The sequence below is a fragment of the Oryctolagus cuniculus genome, chromosome 3 (genome assembly GCF_051225735.1).
Source record: "Oryctolagus cuniculus isolate XC-2025 breed Fujian yellow rabbit chromosome 3, ASM5122573v1, whole genome shotgun sequence".
Taxonomy (NCBI): domain Eukaryota; kingdom Metazoa; phylum Chordata; class Mammalia; order Lagomorpha; family Leporidae; genus Oryctolagus; species Oryctolagus cuniculus.
Genome location: NC_142869.1, coordinates 184,585,207 through 184,604,908, shown reverse-complemented (window position 1 = coordinate 184,604,908; position 19,702 = coordinate 184,585,207). Strand labels below are relative to the sequence as shown.

Below are 19,702 nucleotides of genomic sequence, written 5' to 3'. Positions count from 1 at the left end.
GGGGCAGGTGGCCTCAGGCAGGGGAGTGAGGAGGGGCAGGTGGCTCCAGGCAGGGGTGCGATGAGGGGCAGGTGGCCCCAGGCAGGGGTGTGAGGAGGGGCAGGTGGCCCCAGGCAGGGGAGTGAGGAGGGGCAGGTGGCTCCAGGCAGGGGTGCCCCTCGGGGATCAGCGAGGAGGGGCAGGTGGCTCCAGGCAGGGGTGCGATGAGGGGCAGGTGGCCCCAGGCAGGGGAGTGAGGAGGGGCAGGTGGCCCCAGGCAGGGGTGCGAGGAGGGGCAGGTGGCCCCAGGCAGGGGAGTGAGGAGGGGCAGGTGGCTCCAGGCAGGGGTGCGATGAGGGGCAGGTGGCCCCAGGCAGGGGTGTGAGGAGGGGCAGGTGGCCCCAGGCAGGGGTGTGAGGAGGGGCAGGTGGCCCCAGGCAGGGGTGTGAGGAGGGGCAGGTGGCTCCAGGCAGGGGTGCGAGGAGGGGCAGGTGGCCCCAGGCAGGGGTGTGAGGAGGGGCAGGTGGCCCCAGGCAGGGGTGTGAGGAGGGGCAGGTGGCCCCAGGCAGGGGTGCGATGAGGGGCAGGTGGCTCCAGGCAGGGGTGTGAGGAGGGGCAGGTGGCCCCAGGCAGGGGTGCGAGGAGGGGCAGGTGGCCCCAGGCAGGGGAGTGAGGAGGGGCAGGTGGCCCCAGACAGGGGTGTGAGGAGGGGCAGGTGGCTCCAGGCAGGGGTGCGATGAGGGGCAGGTGGCCCCAGGCAGGGGTGTGAGGAGGGGCAGGTGGCTCCAGGCAGGGGTGCCCCTCGGGGATCAGCGAGGAGAGGAAGCCCGGAGCCCTCCACAAGGAAATAAGGGTCCTGTGTGCGGTTTCCATCCACGCACACGTCACAGGAACACAAATGCACACATACTTGTCCATTTAAAACAAATTTTAACAAGAAATAAGGAAATGGCAATGAATGCCACTCAGTGGAATGCTTACAAAGTTATCAAAGGGTAAGTGACATGATATATATTTTCCACATTAAAAAACATAGTGATGGCCAGGTTTTTTGTTTTTTTTTTTTTTTTAAGATTTATTTATTTGAAAGGCAGAGTCAGAGAGAGACAGAGGTCTTCCATCCGCTGGTTCACTCCCCAGATGGCCGCAATAGCCAGAGCTGGGCCAGGCTGAAGTCAGGAGCCAGAAGCTTCTTCTGAGTCTCCCATGTGGGCGCAGGGGCCCAAGGACTTGGGCCATCTTCTACTACTTTCCCAGGCCATAGCAGGGAACTAGATCAGAAGTGGGGCAGCCGGGACTCGAACCAGCACCCATACGGGATGCTGGCACTGCAGGCGGCAGCTTTACCTGCTACACCTCAGCGCCAGCCCACGATGGCCAGTCTGAGGCTGCCAGGCTCCTGCCGACAATCACCACCGCTCTGCCAGGCACTGGCCCATTTTCCTTCTCACTTCACTGGTAGAGAAAATGAGGCTCCAAAGGATTAGGAAGCTTGTTCGGGTCCCCAGACCAGCAAGCGATGGACCTGGGATCTGAACCGGATCACCCAGCTGCCAGGGCCGCTCGCCCCGGCCACAGGACCATGCTGCCACTCTGCAGAGGGGCGCCAACGGTCTTCACGGAATTTCTACATCAGCATTCTTGAACAGCTAGGCACAGGCCTTTTCAGAGTCACGAGACTAACAAGAACTCTATATTAAAAACAACCTGGGAGCCGGCCTCGTGGCACAGCGGGTTAAGCCATCACCTGAGACACCAGCATCCCAGCTGGAGTCCCGGCTGCTCCACTTCTGATCCAGCTCCCTGCTAATGCGCCCGGGAGGGCAGTGGAAGGCGGCCCAAGTGCTTGGGCCCCTGCACCCGTGTGGGAGAGCTGGAAGCAGCTCCTGGCCCAGCCCTGGGGAATGAACCAGTAGACTGAAGATAGCTCGCTCACTCGCTCTCTCTCTCTCTCTCTCTCCTTCTCCCTCTCTCTCTCCCTCTCTGTGTGTAATCGTTCAAATAAACAAATATCTATTTAAAAGAAAAAATGGCATCAGGGAAAACTGCCTTCATGGCCTATCGACACAGGCCCACCAACTCGAGGAAAGTCCACATAGAGTTCAAAAGTGGCATTGTAGGGCCACAACCCGCAATGCCAGCCTCCCACCTGGGCACTGGTTCAAGTCCCGGCTGCTCCACTTCCAATCCAGCTCCCTGCTAATGGCCTGGGAAAGCCGTGGAGGATGGCCCAAGTGCTTGGAGTCCCACACCACATGGGAGACCCAGAAGCTCCTGGCTTCAGCCTGGCCCAGCTCCAGCCACGGTCGCCAACTGGGGAGTGAACCAGAAGATGGGAGATCTCCATGTGTGTCTCTCCCTCTCTGTAACTCTTTCAAATAAATAAAAGTATCTTTTAAAAAATAAAAGTGGTACTGTACAAACAAGCTCTTGGACACTGAGGCTGCAGGAGCACGTGGTCAGCTCTGCACCGTGACTGCCTGTGACACTGCCACGGACGACTCGGACCTGGGTTGGGCTGCCGAGCTGAAGGGCACATCGGACTGCGATGCACTCACTCCTTTAGCTGACGGGCGGGCTGGAGGTTGGGACAGAAGCAAGAAACACCATGGACCAAACGCCCTGCCTGCTACCAGCAACCTCCTAACGGCTGCCTGTGGCCTCATGCGACAGACGGGCGTGTGTCCTTCCTCCTCCGAGGACTCAGGCGCCTGCCAGGCCCTAGGAGGAGGGATACAAGCAGGGTTCTCACTGGCAAGGGGGACAGGCTGACTCCAGAGTGCTTGCTTCGAAGGGACCCATCAAGGCTCACAAAGCTCCAGGGCGGAGGCGCGGTTCTCGGCATGCCACAGCAGGACAGGCAGGCACGGCGAGTTCTGCTTTGCCCCCGAGCCAGGGAGCCAGGACCTGCACCCTCATCAGTCAGCCTCCAGCACCTGCAGCCCAGGCACGACACACAGCTTCCCATCAGAATAACATTTTTCTTGCTTTTACTTTTCTAATTAACAAAACTGCATGTTTATCACGTGCAACGTGATGTTCTGAAATACAGCTACAGAGTGGAAGTTAAATCAAGCTAACTAATGATGACCTCAAGGACACCTCAGGTCTGCTGTCAGCATTTTCAAGATCTCAATACACCGTAGTCACCGCGTCACCCTGCAGGTCTCCTGAACCAATCGCTACTAGTATTCAGCCAACAGGCCCCCACACTGCACTAGCATCTGAAGAACCTTCAACTCCAAAGCAATGCAACTGCCAATAAGTGCATGGAAAGACGTTCAACTTCATGCTTCATTCAGTAAACACACACACACACACACACACACACTCAAAAACACAACAAAATACCAATTCACACCCACAGGAGGGCCTTATTCAAATCAGTTTTCTTTTAAAAAAATTTTTTTATTATTTTAAAGGCAGAGTTAGAGAGAGAGGGGAAGATAGAGAGATCTTCCATCTGCTGGGCCACTCCCCAAAATGGCCTCATCGGCCAGGGGTGGGCCAGGTCGAAGCCAGGAGCCAGGAGCCAGGAGCCTCTTCCAGGCCTCCTATGTGAGTACAGGAGCCCAAGCACTTGGGCCAGGATGGCCCTATTCTAAAAATGGAAAATAAGTGTTGGTGAGGATGTAGGGAAACTGGAACCCTCAGCTGTTGCTGGTGCATCCACTGTGGAAAAACACAGGGCGGTCTCCCAGCAAGGTAAACAATCACCCCCACCCAGCGACTCGGCTCCAGGCACCCACCTGAGTACATGGAGAAGTGCTCCAACAAACACGTGCCCACGAATGCTCACAGCGCCACTATGTACAACAGCCAACAGGGAGAAACACACCAAACGCCCATTCACTACGGAACGCATAAACAAAGCATAGTGCATATGCATGTAATGCAGTATCGTTCAAACCATGGAAAGAACGAAAGGCTGACACACGCTTCAACATCGACAAATCTTGAGAACACTACGCTAAGTGAAAGCTATTGTGCGATTCCATTCACATGAACTATGCAGAACAGCCGGACAGAGGGACAGAGGCAGAGCGTGGCTGCCCAGGGGAGGAGCATGAACAAAACACTGCGAGTGCCCCAGTGCCACGGGATCCACCACTTTACCGTGGTCAGCAGGGTAAATGCCGCGCTGTGCCCAAGTGCCACGGGATCCACCACTTTACCGTGGTCAGCAAGGTAGACGCCACGCTGTGTCCTAGTGCCACGGGATTGACCACTTTACCATGGTCAGCAGGGTAAATGCCACGCTGTGCCCCAGTGCCATGAGATCAACCGCTTTACTGTGGTCAGCAGGGTAAATGCCACGCTGTGCCCCAGTGCCACGGGATCCACCACTTTACTGTGGTCAGCAGGGTAAATGCCGTGCTGTGCCCAAGTGCCACGGGATCAACCACTTTACTGTGGTCAGCAGGGTAAATGCCACGCTGTGCCTGAGTGCCACGGGATCAACCACTTTACCGTGGTCAGCAGGGTAAATGCCACGCTGTGCCCCAGTGCCACGGGATCAACCACTTTACTGTGGTCAGCAGGGTAGACGCCACGCTGCGCCTGAGTGCCACGGGATCCACCACTTTACTGTGGTCAGCAGGGTAAATGCTGCGCTGTGCCCCAGTGCCATGGGATCAACCACTTTACCGTGGTCAGCAGGGTAAACGCCACGCTGTGCCCGAGTACCACGGGGTCAACCACTTTACTGTGGTCAGCAGGGTAGACGCCATGCTGTGCCCAAGTGCCATGGGATCAACCACTTTACCACGGTCAGCAGGGTAGATGCCACGCTGTGCATACTTCACCAGAACTTTTTTTAAAGCAGACAACTGAAGGCTCAAACACAAAAACTGCTGGTTACCAACGAAGCACCCTTTTCCCGAGTTAACCTGGGTGAGCTTGTGTGTTTCTTAGGCTGACTTTCCCTTCTGCCAGCACGGGGCCTCTCGAAGGGGGCTTCTGCTCTCAGAATCATCTGTGGATCTTTCAAAACTACAGATTTCCAGGGCTCGCCCAGACTCCCCGAGAGGTGGGGTGGCCCCGTGGGGTCCTGCCCTCCCCCGCGCTAACCACTGCCTTATGAACGCCCCGGTCCACACACGCTGACCGCTGCTGTCCAGGCACCAGCTCTGTGCTGCTGGCACCTGCCGTGTGCCACACTGTGTGCCGGGCAGAAGCGGACCGTGGCTCCCTAATGTGAAGGGGCGGGTGCAGCCCACAGCCCTGTGGCCCCAGAGGCGACTCCCTGCTTTGGAGCTGATGAGACTTTCTGGCTTTCTCTGTGTGCTCTGTGTCTGCTGTGCTTCAGGCACAAACCCCCTGTGCCATGTTGCCCGACGACCGGCAACTCCTGCCCAGGTGGCCACGTGTTCTACTCCAGGCACATCAGAATCACGCACACAAAATACCCTCATTCACTGCGGTCACCATGCTGTACAACGGATCTCTTTAAAACAGACCACTTCTTAACCGAGACCGGGAAGGGCTGATTTTCCTGGCATCTGGTAACTGCGACGTCTAGGCCTAGGTCAACAGCAAGCTCAGCAAAGAACACACCCACCCAGGCGCCCCACCCCCACCTCTCCCAGCCCTTGTCGTGGGCTCTCCCCACCCCTGCAGGATCATCCGCCCTTCGTCTCTCTCTTCCCTCCTCGGCTGGCTTCACGGATCACAACAGGAATCCAAGTCATACATCCCTGGTACATGCGCTGAGTGAGGCTCTCTTGTCCGCTTTGAACACTGGCTGTAACTTGTCCTCTAGAAACTGGTCTCTGCTTCTCTGTAGGCCTTGGCTGATCTCTCCAGAGGCACCAGCGGCCTTGGTCACTGGGCGATCTAAGCAAGAAACACAGGCGTCTTCAGTGAGCCCTGAAACACTGCCCAACTCCTCGTTCTCTCGTTGGCCATGGGACAATAAGAGAAGCCTCTCGGAGACCAAAGACCTTCTAAAGCAGAATTTTAACTCCAAAAAGGGGGTGGGGTCACTGGCAGTCCTATACGGAAGCCCCTGGGGGCCCCCAGCACCCCCGCGGCCCCGAGGACGGAGATCTCGGCCTGGGGACAGAGGCCCAGATGCCCCCAGCACCCACTGCCTGCTGGGTAGAAGCACAGCGTCCAGCGGCTCTGCTTCATCAACACAGTCACACCCGGCGGGAGGGACGGAGCGGCGCCTCACTCCCTTCCACACCACGTCACTGCGTCTGTCCCCTGCTGTAGAATCGCTGTTGGCTCACTCGGGCTCCTGAGTAATCTGGACCCTCACCATGCTCACCGACTGCCCCGAGATGAAATATTAACTGAGCTAAGCCAACTTACTGACAGCCAGGTGACATGCTGCCGCATGCTGGGTTCCGTGCAGGGCACTTCTCGGGAACCCTGCACGGCTGCCCCGCAGCCCACTCCGCAGGTGAGGAGGCTAAGCAACTGCACGCTCACCTCCAGGGGAGGGCGGGGCCCCACCTGCCTGGCAGCCCTAGGGCACCCACCGCTGGGCCACACACCCCCTCGAGGAAAAGTCCAAGCTCCCTTCCACATCAGCGCTTCTATTTATTTGCAAGCTAAACTCGCGGGCTGCTGTCTTCATGGTGTGAATCACAAACCAAACACGAAGCCAATCTTTGAAAGGATGAAGGGAACCCGCAGCAAGTGATCTCCCTCCTGCGCCTGTCACTGCGGAAAGCAAGACCAAGCTCGCTGGGCGCCTTGAGGATAACTGCAGGTGGCAGCCGCACACCCCAACCCCCCTCATGAGCGTCTGTCTCCCTCTCTCCCTGCTGAGACCCTCGCCCCGAGAAAGGAGTTTCATAGTCCTACCCTCCGCTGTCACTCAGACTGTGACCTCACTGGAAAGGGGTCTCCGTGGAAGCAGTCAGGCTCCGTGAGGGCGTGGCGTGCTGGCGAGAGGGGCGTGGGGACGCCCAGGCAGACACACACAGAGGGAAGACGACCTGAAGGCACACGGGAGGCAGAAGGGATGCAGCCACAGCCAGGGAAAGCCAAGGAGCGCCGGCAAATGCTGGCAGCTGGCCACGGCAAGGAGGCGTCCCCGCTATGGCCGTCAGAGGGAGCGGGGCCCTGCCTACGCCTTGATGCTGGCCTCCGGGCCTCCGGAACCGTGCGAGAGCAAACTTCTGCTGTGCCGAGCCCCCACTTCACGGTTCTGCATGACACACAGGTGTGGGAAAGGGACCAGCAAGACTCTCACCCAGGAGTGACAGCTCTGCCCCTTGTATTCCCCTGTGTCGGCACCGTTAACACTGCTTCCGATCCACAAGCCCTGTGTCCACCAAAAAAATCACTGCAGGCCATTTGTCTGCTCTGGGAAAACTTGCTTATATGCAGCTTGGAATGACACACACACCCTGAAACTCACTTCCATCCACCCCGAGCCACAGAAAGACAAGAAGCCGGTAACAAACGCTCCAACCCCGCCTGTGTGTCCGGAGGGTGCTGTACTCTCCATGCGCCTCATACAGACCAAGCGAGGGTGTCAGAGTTAATCCACACGTCAGATCACAAACTCAACTTCTCCATGCAAAACAGACGTTTAAAAAAGGAAGCAGAGTGGGTGCTGCAGCATCCCACTCCCAGCCCGCCTCCTGCTGATGCACCTGGGAGGTGGTGACAGGTGCTGGGGGCCCATCACCCATGTGGGAGACCCAGATGGAGCCTCTGGCCTTGGCTTCAGCCTGACTCAGCTGTGGCCATTTGAAAAATGAAGCCGTGGATGGAGGATCCCTGTCTCTCCTTGTGTCACTTTGCTTTCAAATAACTAACTAAATAAAACTTTCCAAAAGAAGTAAACCAAAGTCCTGTTTTCTTCCTACTGCCCACTATAGAGACCAAAAGCCTGTATTTTGCTACTATCCCATATACAGGATTCTAGCACAAAGCCCATCCTAACCAGTACTGAGAGGCGACCAACTCTGAGCTGTTAACACATGGAGGTCGCCCGGCTCACCAAGTCAGCATTTATTATCTGCCAGGTGCCAGAGAAGAGGAGAAGGAGAGCCATGAGGAACCCGCTCATTCTGGGCCGGCAAGGACGATTAAGTGTGATTCCAATGGGAACAGAACTCCCAAAACTAATGTAAGGTGCGGCTGGGGACCACCTTCCCGGCCTAAGCGGGACTCGGGGCAGAACTGAAGGATGGGGGCTGGCGCCATGGCTCACTAGGTTAATCCTCCACCTGCGGCGCCGGCATCCCATATGGGCACCAGTTCTAGTCCTGGTTGCTCCTCTTCCAGTCCAGCTCTCTGCTGTGGCCCGGGAGTGCAGTGGACGATGGCCCAAGTGCTTGGGCCCTGCACCTACATTGGAGACCAGGAGGAAGCACCTGACTCCTGGCTTCGGAACAGCGTAGCTCTGGTCATAGTGGCCATTTGTGGGGTGAACCAACGGAAGGAAGACCTTTCTCTCTGTCTCTCTCTCTCTCTTTCACTGTCTAACTCTATCTGTCAAATAAACTAAAAAAAGAAAAAAGAAGTACTGAAGGATGGCCAGGACCTGCAGAGAAGTGCACGTGCCTCCTGGGCCCAGGCACAAAGCAGCAGAGGAGCAGGGATTTGGGAGAACTAGAAAGTGCACAGCTCGGGGCCAGGACTGTGGCACAGCGGGGTAAGCCACCACCTGGAACGACAGAATCCCATATCTGAGCACAAGTTCTATTCCCAGCTACTGCACTTCCAATCCAACTTCCTGACAATACAACCTGGGAAGGCAGCAGACGACGACCCCTGCCTGCGCCCTGCAACCTATGTGGGGACCCAGATAGAGCTGCTGCCTTCTGGCTCCAGGCTGGCCCAGAGCGGGCTCTTGTGGCTACATGGGGAGTGAACCAGCAGATCGAAGCATTCATGTTCCCTGTCTCTCTCTCTCTCTCTCTCCCTACCCCCCCGTTTCTCCCCCTCATCACTGTGCCTTTCAAATAAACACATCCTTAAAAAAGAAAAGGAAGTACACACCAAACCTAAAGCATTCAAATTCAAATTATCTTAAGAATTCTAGAAATGACGCACAACAAAATATGAGGAAGTCCATTAAGTACGAGGTGGAACAATCTAAGGTTGAGATGAAACGGAAAAGGAAAAACACAGAACAGCAGGCGGGAGAAGCCCTTCGCATAAAAGGGGCACACGCGTTTCTGCTTGTGTTTGCAGCGACCATTTCTGGAAGGGTCCGGCAGGTAGGGACGCCCTTCCAGGACAACAGGTGGGTGCACCACTGTTCGGCACTGGCTGCCCTGCGAATTCTGAACCAGGTGAAAGTACGATGCAGTCTAGAAAACGCACTGATAGGTAACAACGTGAGTCTGCTGACTGGACAGAGGCCGTGACCCACGACTCAGACACCTGCTGGAAAACAGTGGACTTGCTTGGTCCTGCGGTGTCCTGAGACGTGCATGGCTGCCTTCCAACCCCAGCAGACTGGATGCACAAATGCCCACGAAGCCAGGGAGAGAAGAGGCCCCGGGCAACCTCAGAGATCAAGGGCCCGCGCACACCAACAGCACAGCCAGACGTGCCCGAAGAGGGCTCCGTGTGGCCGGCGCTCAGCTTCTCAGGAGCAGACAGAAACCCCTGGTCTTTAAGTTCTTTCAGCATTAAACGATCCAACCAGGGGCTGGTGCTGTGACACAGCAGGTTAAGTCGCCATTTGCTTCCATGTCGGCTCCCTGCTAGTGCGCCTGAAGACACAGCAGAGGACGGTCAGGTGCTTGGGCCCCTGCCACCCACACGGGAGACCAAGATGGAGGTCCTGTCTCCTGGCTTCAGCCTGGCCCAGCCCCAGCTGTCGCAGCCTTTCAAAGAAATAAATAAACCTTCCTGAAAAAGCAACCAATGAATCTGCAGGCATCTCACTCTCTTGTTCAGGCTCCGGCTTTAAGGAAGAGTCCAGGACACATCTGGCCTGGTGAGGATGCAGGGCCCAGGCCCTGGACAGCTGCAGTAGATCCCAGGACTGCTCGCGGGGACCCACGGCCAGGTCACGGACACCAAGCCCCACCACCTCAGCCAGGAACTCTCAGGGGCAGAGAGCCCACCTGAACTCAGGGCCCAGCCGCCATCTCCCCAGCACTCGCCGTGGGTTAAGATGAACACGGTGGCCTTAGTTCACGGGTTACCCTGGCAACAGGAGCCAAGGCTCCGTGGTCTCTACTGTGCTAGAGTCAGTGTGCCGTGACCACACTCATTCACGGCGCGGCCATTAGAAACCAGCATGGCTACGGGCCTGGGGGGGGGCGGGGCCGGAAGGAGACACAGCGGGGTTCTCCTGGTCTTCATGTTGTTGCAGGGCTGTGATCAGCCTGCAAAGTTCACAAGCCATATGTATCTATAAGTAATTCTCTCTGTATCTCACATTTTAATTTAAAAGTCAGAAATTATTTCATTAGCATAAGGAATGTATACGTGAGGATATTTAATTTCAAAACCCATATTTCTTTTTTTTAAAGATTTTATTTATTTATTTATTTGAAAGAGTTACAGAGAGAGGCAGAGACAGAGAAGAGGTCTTCCATCTGCTGGTTCATCCCCAGATCACCGCAATGGCCAGTGCTGCGCTGATCTAGAGCACAGATCCAGAGAGCCAGGAGCCAGGAGCTTCTTCCCAGTCTCCCACGCGGGTACAGGGGCCCAAGGACTGGGACCATCTTCTACTGCTTTCCCAGGCCATGGCAGAGAGCTGGATCAGAAGTGGAGCAGCGAGACTAGAACGGGATACGGGATGCTGATGCTTCAGGCCAGGGCTTTAACCCACTGCGCCACAGTGCCGGCCCCCAAAACCCATATTTGCATGAAGCTCAGGAAATCCTCTGAACACGTCTAATGGCTCTTCCCAGCACAGCAAGTGGGGCACAGGAGAAAAGGCGCTGGTCGCCCGCTCTCCGCCTCCCTGGACCCCAGGAAGGGGACTGAGCCTTGTGAGCACAGCCCCACGTCCTGAGAGGCTGCCTGGAAGCCGCTCTGCAGTCTGAGTTACATCGGAGCCTCGGGAGTCCTGGCCTCTTACAGACAGCGTGACACCAGAACAGCAGCCTCTGATTCACCTTTCCCAGGGATGGCAACCATCCCAGTGCTCTGGGAGGGCCGGGCTCCCTGCACGCTCGGGCACCGTGCGGCAGCCTGGGCACCGTGGGGCAGCCCGGGCACCGTGTGGGAGCCTGGGTACTATGGGACAGCCTGGGTACCATGGGGCAGCCTGGGCACCATGTGGGATCCTGGGCACTGTGGGGCAGCCCGGGCACCATGGGGCAGCCTGGGTACCATGTGGGAACCTGGGCACCATGGGACAGCCTGGGCACCGTGTGGGAACCCAGGCACCATGGGACAGCCTGGGCACCATAGGGCAGTCCAGGCACCGTGTGGGATCCTGGGCACCATAGGGCAGTCCAGGCACCATGTGGGAACCCGGGCACCGTGGGACAGCCTGGGCACCATGGGGCAGCCTAGGCACCGAGTGGGAGCCTGGACACTTGGGGCAGCTCAGGCACTGTGTGGCAGCCTGGGCCTGCCCAGGGAGCTCCTTCCTTGCCTCCGCTCCTGGGCCTGCCCCGCCCCCCCCCGGGGCTGAAACCTCACACCCCATCAGAGCACTGGTATCAGCTCCTCCTCAGCTCAGCCCCACTGTCACCACGGTTACCTCCCAGGCCTGCATCCCTGAGCTCAGGCCCGCCTCTCTGCTCCTACACCTGCCCCCCCCCCCGTAAGCTGACTCTGACACAAGGCCTCCCGGAGCTCCCCCACCTTAGGGTCTCTGGCCCTGGCCGCCCCAGCTACTTCCCTCCTCCCTGGGCACTTCCACCTGCGCTTCCTGACAGATTGTGCACACAAGGCCGGCCCCACTGCCTGCTCACATCAGCCTGCAGTCCAGAGAGCTACCCCCAGACGCACCACTGCACCGGCTTACGCTATAAACCCACATGTGGAATAGCAACAGCTGCTCTCCTCACAAAACTGCTGATAGGGGAAAAGCACAGATTTTTAAAAAGTGCCAAAAACTTAGAAGGTTATTCTTCCGGGGATAACCTGAATTCACAAAACAAACCTGGCGAGCACTGCTGAGTCGGCAGGAATTCTATACTCCAGGACGCGCAAAGTCCACGAGCCAAGTGCACACGGCAGGAAAACACAGATGGTGCCCACGGCAGGGGCACACAGTGCACACGGCAGGGACACAGTGCACACGGCAAGGGAACACAGTGCACACGGCAGGGGAACACAGACGGTGCACACGGCAGGGGAACACAGACAGTGCACACGGCAGGGGCACACAGTGCACACGGCAGGGGAACACAGACGGTGCACACGGCAGGGGCACACAGTGCACACGGCAGGGGAACACAGACGGTGCACACGGCAGGGGCACACAGTGCACATGGCAGGGGAACACAGACGGTGCACACGGCAGGGGCACACAGTGCACACGGCAAGGGAACACAGACAGTGCACACGGCAGGGGAACACAGTGCACATGGCAGGAGAACACAGTGCACACGGCAGGGGAACACAGACTGCACACGGCAGGGGAACACAGTGCACACAGCAGGGGAACACAGACGGTGCACATGGCAGGGGAACACAGTGCACACGGCAGGGGCACACAGTGCACACGGCAGGGGAACACAGTGCACACGGCAGGAGAACACAGTGCACACGGCAGGGGAACACATTGCACATGGCAGGGGAACACAGACGGTGCACACGGCAGGGGAACACAGTGCACACAGCAGGGAAACACAGACAGTGCACACGGCAGGGGAACACAGTGCACACAGCAGGGGAACACAGTGCACACGGCAGGGGAACACAGACGGTGCACACGGCAGGGGCACACAGTGCACACGGCAGGGGAACACAGACAGTGCACACGGCAGGGGAACACAGAGCACACGGCAGGAGAACACAGATGGTGCACACGGCAGGGGAACACAGACAGTGCACACGGCAGGAGAACACAGATGGTGCACACGGCAGGGGAACACAGACAGTGCACACGGCAGAGGAACACAGTGCACACGGCAGGGGAACACAGTGCACACGGCAGGGGAACACAGATGGTGCACACGGCAGGGGAACACAGTGCACACAGCAGGGGAACACAGACAGTGCACACGGCAGGGAAACACAGTGCACATGGCAGGAGAACACAGTGCACACGGCAGGGGAACACAGTGCACACGGCAGGGGAACACAGTGTACACGCACGGGAACACAGACAGTGCACACGGCAGGGGAACACAGTGCACATGGCAGAGCACTCTGAGCTCACAGAACACAACTGCTGGGCTCTAACCCAACAGTCCGGCTCCAGGCCATCACCATCAGGTGTGGGGAGCAACTCGGACTGGACTAAGTTACTGGAATTAAGACTTATTCTATGCATCTGCTCTCCCACAATATGGCGCTGGGAGAGGAGGAAACAGCTTCTACTCAGCTGCCTCTTGCCAACTTGAGTGATGACCTCCAGGAGCTGATCCTGCTCCTGATTGGAGGAGAGCAGCGTACTCGGCGTGTGGGCAGCCGAGTTAGGATTGGCGGAGGAGGACTATAAAGGAGGAGAGAGAGACCATGCACCAGGAACATCTAAGGGGAACACCTGTGCAGCCCCCGAGAGAGCCGGCCGGCGGTGTGCCGCTCCCCCGCGGAAGTGGGGAATGTGGCAGGGGGAACCGCCCTTCCACGGAGGTGGAAGGGTCGGTAGCCAACCCGGGAAGAACCAGCAGCAAACCCGGGGAGAGCCGAGCAGACGAAAGAACAGCACAGGGTCCTGTGTTGCTCCTCCGCGAAGAGGGGGAGCGACATAATGGTGCCGTGACTCAGATATGAAGCCTAGGCAGGGTTCAGTGTCGTTCCTCCACGAAGACGGGGAGCGACAATCAGGTACTGAAAGAGCGGCCCCGGAACTGAACAAACTGGGCTGCAACCTCCACTACCAAGGGGTCACCCGACCCTCTCCCAATGTCGCCTTCTATAAAATGAGCAAAGAAACACCTGCTTCCCAGGGGCATGCCGTGGCTGAACGATACGGCACAGGGAGGCTGACCTCGCCATGGGCTGCTACACCCCAGGCCCCGCGCGGATGCCTGGATCCCTCCCCCAGCACTGTTTTAAGATGGCTGGATACGACCCAGAGTTCTCTAATTCCCCGGGTGCCTCTAACATGCACAAGGTCAAGAGCCACTGCGAGGGGACTTCAAAAGTTCAGGGAAACATGAAATTAAAAGGTAGGTCTGGGGCGGCATTTGGCACAGAAGTTTAGCCCCTGCCTGGGGTACCCACATCCCATATCCAAGTGCCTGCATTTGAGCCTCAGCTCTGTTCCTGATCCCATCTTCCACTAGTGCGCACCCAGAGAGACAGCAGGTGACTGCTCAAGTACTTGGTTCCCTGCAACCTGCATGGGAGACCCAAACGGATCCCCAGTTCTTGGCTTCGGCCTGGTCCTGGCCCCACCTCAGCTACAGCAGGCATCTGGAGAGTCAATCAGCAGATGAGAGAGAGACCGCCCGCCCGCCCTCCCTCCTTCTCTCCTTCTCTCCCCCTTTCAAATGAATGATAGCAATTCAGATGCCCATACGCCACATTAAAGCACCTGATTCCAATTCCCAGCTCTGCTCCTAAGTCCAGCTTTGTGCCGATGCAGACTCTGCGAGGCAGCAGTGATGGCTCCAGTAGTCAGGCTCCTGCCAGCCCCTGGCATCAGCCCCTGGGGCACTTGGGAAACGAACCAGCAGATGAGAGTGTGCCATGTGTGTGCGTGTGGGTGTGGGTGTGTGGGTTTCTCTGTATCTTAAATGTAAGACTAGGAAGACCCACGTGAACGGTTTAGGCAACAGTTACTGCTTGGAGGCAGACACAAAGATGGTGATGTTCTTCTAGATATATTTCCACATGTTCTGAAGTATCTAACAGTATCATTTATAACTAGAAACAAATAAACTTTAAAGATTCTAATAGAGAGGGGTACACAGGCTCCCTCAGAGCACTCTCACCGGGACAGAACTGAGTTCAAAATGACAGCTAATCAACCTCAGGGAGCCAAGTTCACGGAACCAGCCCGGCAGGAGGATGCAGCTTGGCCCTGGAACAAGATGGCGCTAAAATCTAAAGGAGAGGAGAGGGTGCTGAGTGGGGCTCTGAGCTGGGACGCAGGAGGAGAAGCAGGCAAGGGGCCGGGAACGGTGAACGGGGGGCCTGGCTCTGTGCATCGGCTCCACGTCTGGGGAGAAGCCACCACGCTCCATGCAGCTCCACTCCCTCCTCCCCCATCCACCCAACAATGCCGCCGCCACTGAGCACGGGCCTCTTCTGTGCCAGGAAGAAAGGCTTCAGCTTGAAATGGGCAAGACCTCCGTGCTCGGGCAGCTCCCCACCTAGCTGAGAAACGTCAGGCTCAGCGGCCAGCACAGTCACAGGCACGCACGTGGGCAGAGGGCGTCCCAGAGGCGGTGAGGCGTGGCTGAGGCGGTGAGGCGTAGCACAGCACAACACAGCTCCCCAGATGGGAACTGGCCATACGGCCAGGGCAGTGTGACGGGACACAGAAACCAGGCAGCAGGGGGACTCCCGGGCTGTTCTACTAATCCAGGCAGGTTACGGGAAGCTAGGACGAGCGAACCAGACGTCACCGCCTGTGGACCACACCATCCTTGCGACCCAATGAACCCAGTGAACACACTGGCAAGGAAGAGCCGAGAGGCCCACCAACAGGATATAACCGGTGGGCACCCAGCACCGGGGCCGAGATGCTGCCTGGCTGCCCACGTCAGAGTGCCGGGGTCGGGGTCCTGCCTCCTGCTGGTGCACACCCTGGCAGGCAGCAGGCGATGGCTCAGGTGTCTGGGTCTCTGTCACCCACAAGGGGGACCTGGGTTCAGATCCTGCCTCAGTGGGCGTTTGCAGAGTGAACCTGGGCAGATGGGAGATCTCTCTCCAAACTCCTTTGCCTTTCAAACAAATTTTCAAAGGCACAAACAGAAACCAACAGTCAAATTATATGCCTTGGCCCACCACTTTATGAAAGCACACATGTGGGCATCCTGGCCTGGGCAGTGAAAACGCCAATCGTGCCCACCTCCCAGCCCGAGCGCCAGCCCCCCTGCACACTGAAGACCCCTCCTGCTGCAGCCCTGGGGGGAACCTGGGTCCTGCTCACCTGTGAGATCTGAACTGAGCCCTAGTCCCAGACTGCAGCCCCAGGCGTGGGGCGACTGAGAGTGAACCAGCAGAGGATGGGCTCGCTCGCGCACTCGCTCTCTCCACACACACACACACCTTTTACTCAGCAGCACCTGTGGAGCCACCTGGTGTCCCGCAGCCGCCTGCTGCCCCTCCTGACCTCCATCCTACTCTCACGGCCTCCCCAGGCTCCTCCGTCCTCCCCGGGCTCCTCCGTCCTCCCCAGGGTCCTCCGGCCTCCCCAGGGTCCTCCGTCCTCCCCAGGCTCCTCCGGCCTCCCCAGGCTCCTCCGGCCTCCCCAGGCTCCTCCGTCCTCCCCAGGGTCCTCCGTCCTCCCCAGGCTCCTCCGGCCTCCCCAGGCTCCTCCGGCCTCCCCAGGGTCCTCCGGCCTCCCCGGGCTCCTCCGGCCTCCCCAGGGTCCTCCGTCCTCCCCAGGCTCCTCCGGCCTCCCCAGGGTCCTCCGGCCTCCCCAGGCTCCCACGCACTTTGCTACGAGTCCACACCTCTGTCTGTGCAGCTGCCTCCCCAGGCACACGGAACTCCGCCTGCCTCTGGAGCACACTGCTCTCAGCCTACACCTGTGCCCATGACGCTCACACTTCGGATGGCCCGTGCTGCCTTCTGCGAAATGCCTAATTCGAATTTCTTTCTTCACCCTTGAGCGTCACCCTCTGGACACGTGCACATGTTTAGCCTGATTACATGTGTTCATGTATGTGTGTGGAGCACACGGGCATGTATCCCCACACACAGGCCATCAGAGCGCAGATCTGTGGTTCCACCACGCCCAGCAACCACTCCGCCAGCCTCGCTGTGGGGACCGCTCCCTCTACCACGGCACCGATTTAGCCACCACTGTCGCTCAGGAAGCCCCTTCTCTCCCAGCCAAGGCAGGGCCCTAACCCAAGCCCCAGGCTCAAACAGAACGACAGAGAGGCTGAAACACAGCTGCAGGCTATGCCCTGAAAGGAGAGGCCCCAGCTTCTCCAGCCTGGATCCCAAGCTGCAGGGTCACGGGGCAGAAATCGACATACTTGTGACTACTGATACAGCTTCCCAGCTGTAGAATTCTACAACTCAGGAGCAATCTATGGTCTCCCACATGCTTCCCAGGATGACAGCCGTGCCTGGAATTGTCATTGAAAACTGGACTTCTCTCTCCCTGGTGCTGTAGCCGAAGCTGCTCCTCCTCTCCCAAGACCAGACAGGACAGGTGCCTGCGCCTTGCAGCCCCAAAGCATGGACACCAGATACCTCCTCCCTGGGACCAAGCAGCCACCACCCAGGAAGACACACAGCACTGGCCCAGCCCTGAACATGGACACACCTCCCCCCTGGGACCACACAGTCACCATCCAGGAAGACACACAGCACTGGCCCAGCCCTGAGCATGGACAGCAGACCCTCCCCCCTGGGACCACACAGTGACCGTCCAGGAAGACACCCAGCACTGGCCCAGCCCTGAGCATGGACACACCTCCTCCCTGGGACCACGCAGTGACCATCCAGGAAGACACCCAGCACTGGCCCAGCCCTGAGCATGGACACACCTCCTCCCTGGGACCACGCAGTGACCGTCCAGGAAGACACACAGCACTGGCCCAGCCCCGAGCATGGACAGCAGACCCTCCTCCCTGGGACCACACAGTGACCGTCCAGGAAGACACCCAGCACTGGCCCAGCCCTGAGCATGGACACACCTCCTCCCTGGGACCACGCAGTGACCGTCCAGGAAGACACACAGCACTGGCCCAGCCCTGAGCATGGACACACCTCCTCCCTGGGACCACGCAGTCACCATCCAGGAAGACACACAGCACAGGCCCAGCCCTGAGCATAGACAGCAGACCCTCCTCCCTGGGACCACGCAGTGACCGTCCAGGAAGACACACAGCACAGGCCCAGCCCTGAGCATAGACAGCAGACCCTCCTCCCTGGGACCACGCAGTGACCGTCCAGGAAGACACACAGCACTGGCCCAGCCCTGAGCATGGACACACCTCCTCCCTGGGACCACACAGTCACCATCCAGGAAGTCACACAGCACTGGCCCAGCCCTGAGCATGGACACACCTCCTCCCTGGGACCACGCAGTGACCGTCCAGGAAGACACACAGCACTGGCCCAGCCCTGAGCATGGACACACCTCCTCCCTGGGACCACGCAGTGACCGTCCAGGAAGACACACAGCACTGGCATGGCCCCAACACTTCTGTCCGGGAAGGTGCATGGCTCCCACTCTCAGGAAATACTGACTGGCTTGGCATGGCCACAACAACTGACAGCCAAATGGCGATGAGAAGAAGGATTTAACACTATTCTGAAACTCAAGGGTACAGCAGCGCACTCCCTCAAGCTGAGTGGCCACACAGAAAGCCAAAAGCCCACCACACGTTATAACAACAGACAATGAGGAAAGTACCCCACTCACTCACTCACTCACCTGTTTCAGCACTGGGTGTCCCCTGGGAAAAGGGAGGCGGGGCTACGGTGGAGAGATCCAACAGCGCAGGACGCAGGGTCTGTATGTTTGTTTCCCATATGAAGGAAAAGAAGGCAATCTTTTTATGCTCACTTGTAATGTGCATGTGGGTTATCAGCTACTTCAGCATGAAACATGTCAGCCATAAACCAACGCTGGTTAAGCCTACAACAGCAAACAGGGCTTTGTGGAGCTTTGTTTCAAACAGCTGTCAAGGAATCACACACTACTACACTTTTCCCACCTTGGCGACTGTTTCAAAGGTCACTTACGTAAGTGAGCGCCAGCACCATTCCCCGACTGCTGCGCACACCCTGTGCCCGTATTCCTGCAGGGCCGTGGTCTTTTACTTTTATTGGCCAAAATCTTTACCTAGTGGGGCCAGTAAGTCTTTGACTGAATGTAAATTAAAACTACGTTATCTCAGACACAGTGCAGTTGAGCTGCCTCCTGTGACGCAGACATCCGGTGTGAGCGCCGGTTCTAGTCCCGGCTTCCCCACTTCTGATCCAGCTCCTTGCTGGTGCACCCGAGAAAGCAGCAGCAGAAAGCCCAAGTACAGGGGAGACCTGGGGAGCTCCTGGTTCCTGGCTTTGTTCTGGCCCAGTCCCAGCTGTTGCAGTCACTTGGGGAGTGAACCAGCAGGTGCAAGACGAACCAACTGACTGACCTCCCTCTCTCTCTCTTCCTTTCAAATAAATACATCTTTTTAAAAATGTTATCTCAAAAAATAATAAATTGTTTAAAATCTATATCAAATGAGAACCACTGACTGGAGGCACCATAAACTGATCCCTTTAAAAATTGATGTGGAATTTGGGGAGTGAACCAGTGGATGGAAGACCTCTCTCACTCTGCCTCTGCCTCAAATCTTTAAAAAAAAAAAAAAAAATAGATGTGGACTTTTAATGTCCGTGAGCTGTAAACCGGTGACCCCACAGAACCGAGCTGCCGGTCAAGGGCAGGAGCCAGCCTCACACCCACTGCTCTCCAAGACGATCCTCAGTCCCACATCATGGCCACAAAGTACCGGGTCCGTTTTCAGATCCAAGGGCAAAAGAC

General features: G+C 57.7%; 1 protein-coding gene and 1 pseudogene across 1 annotated transcript in view; both read right to left on the bottom strand.

Moving 5' to 3' along the window:
- Positions 1-19,702, bottom strand: part of KIAA1549 (KIAA1549 ortholog) — a 146,986-nt gene that overhangs the window by 104,503 nt on the left and 22,781 nt on the right. The window lies entirely within an intron of this gene.
- LOC149127654 (uncharacterized) lies at positions 10,135-18,933 on the bottom strand (annotated as a pseudogene).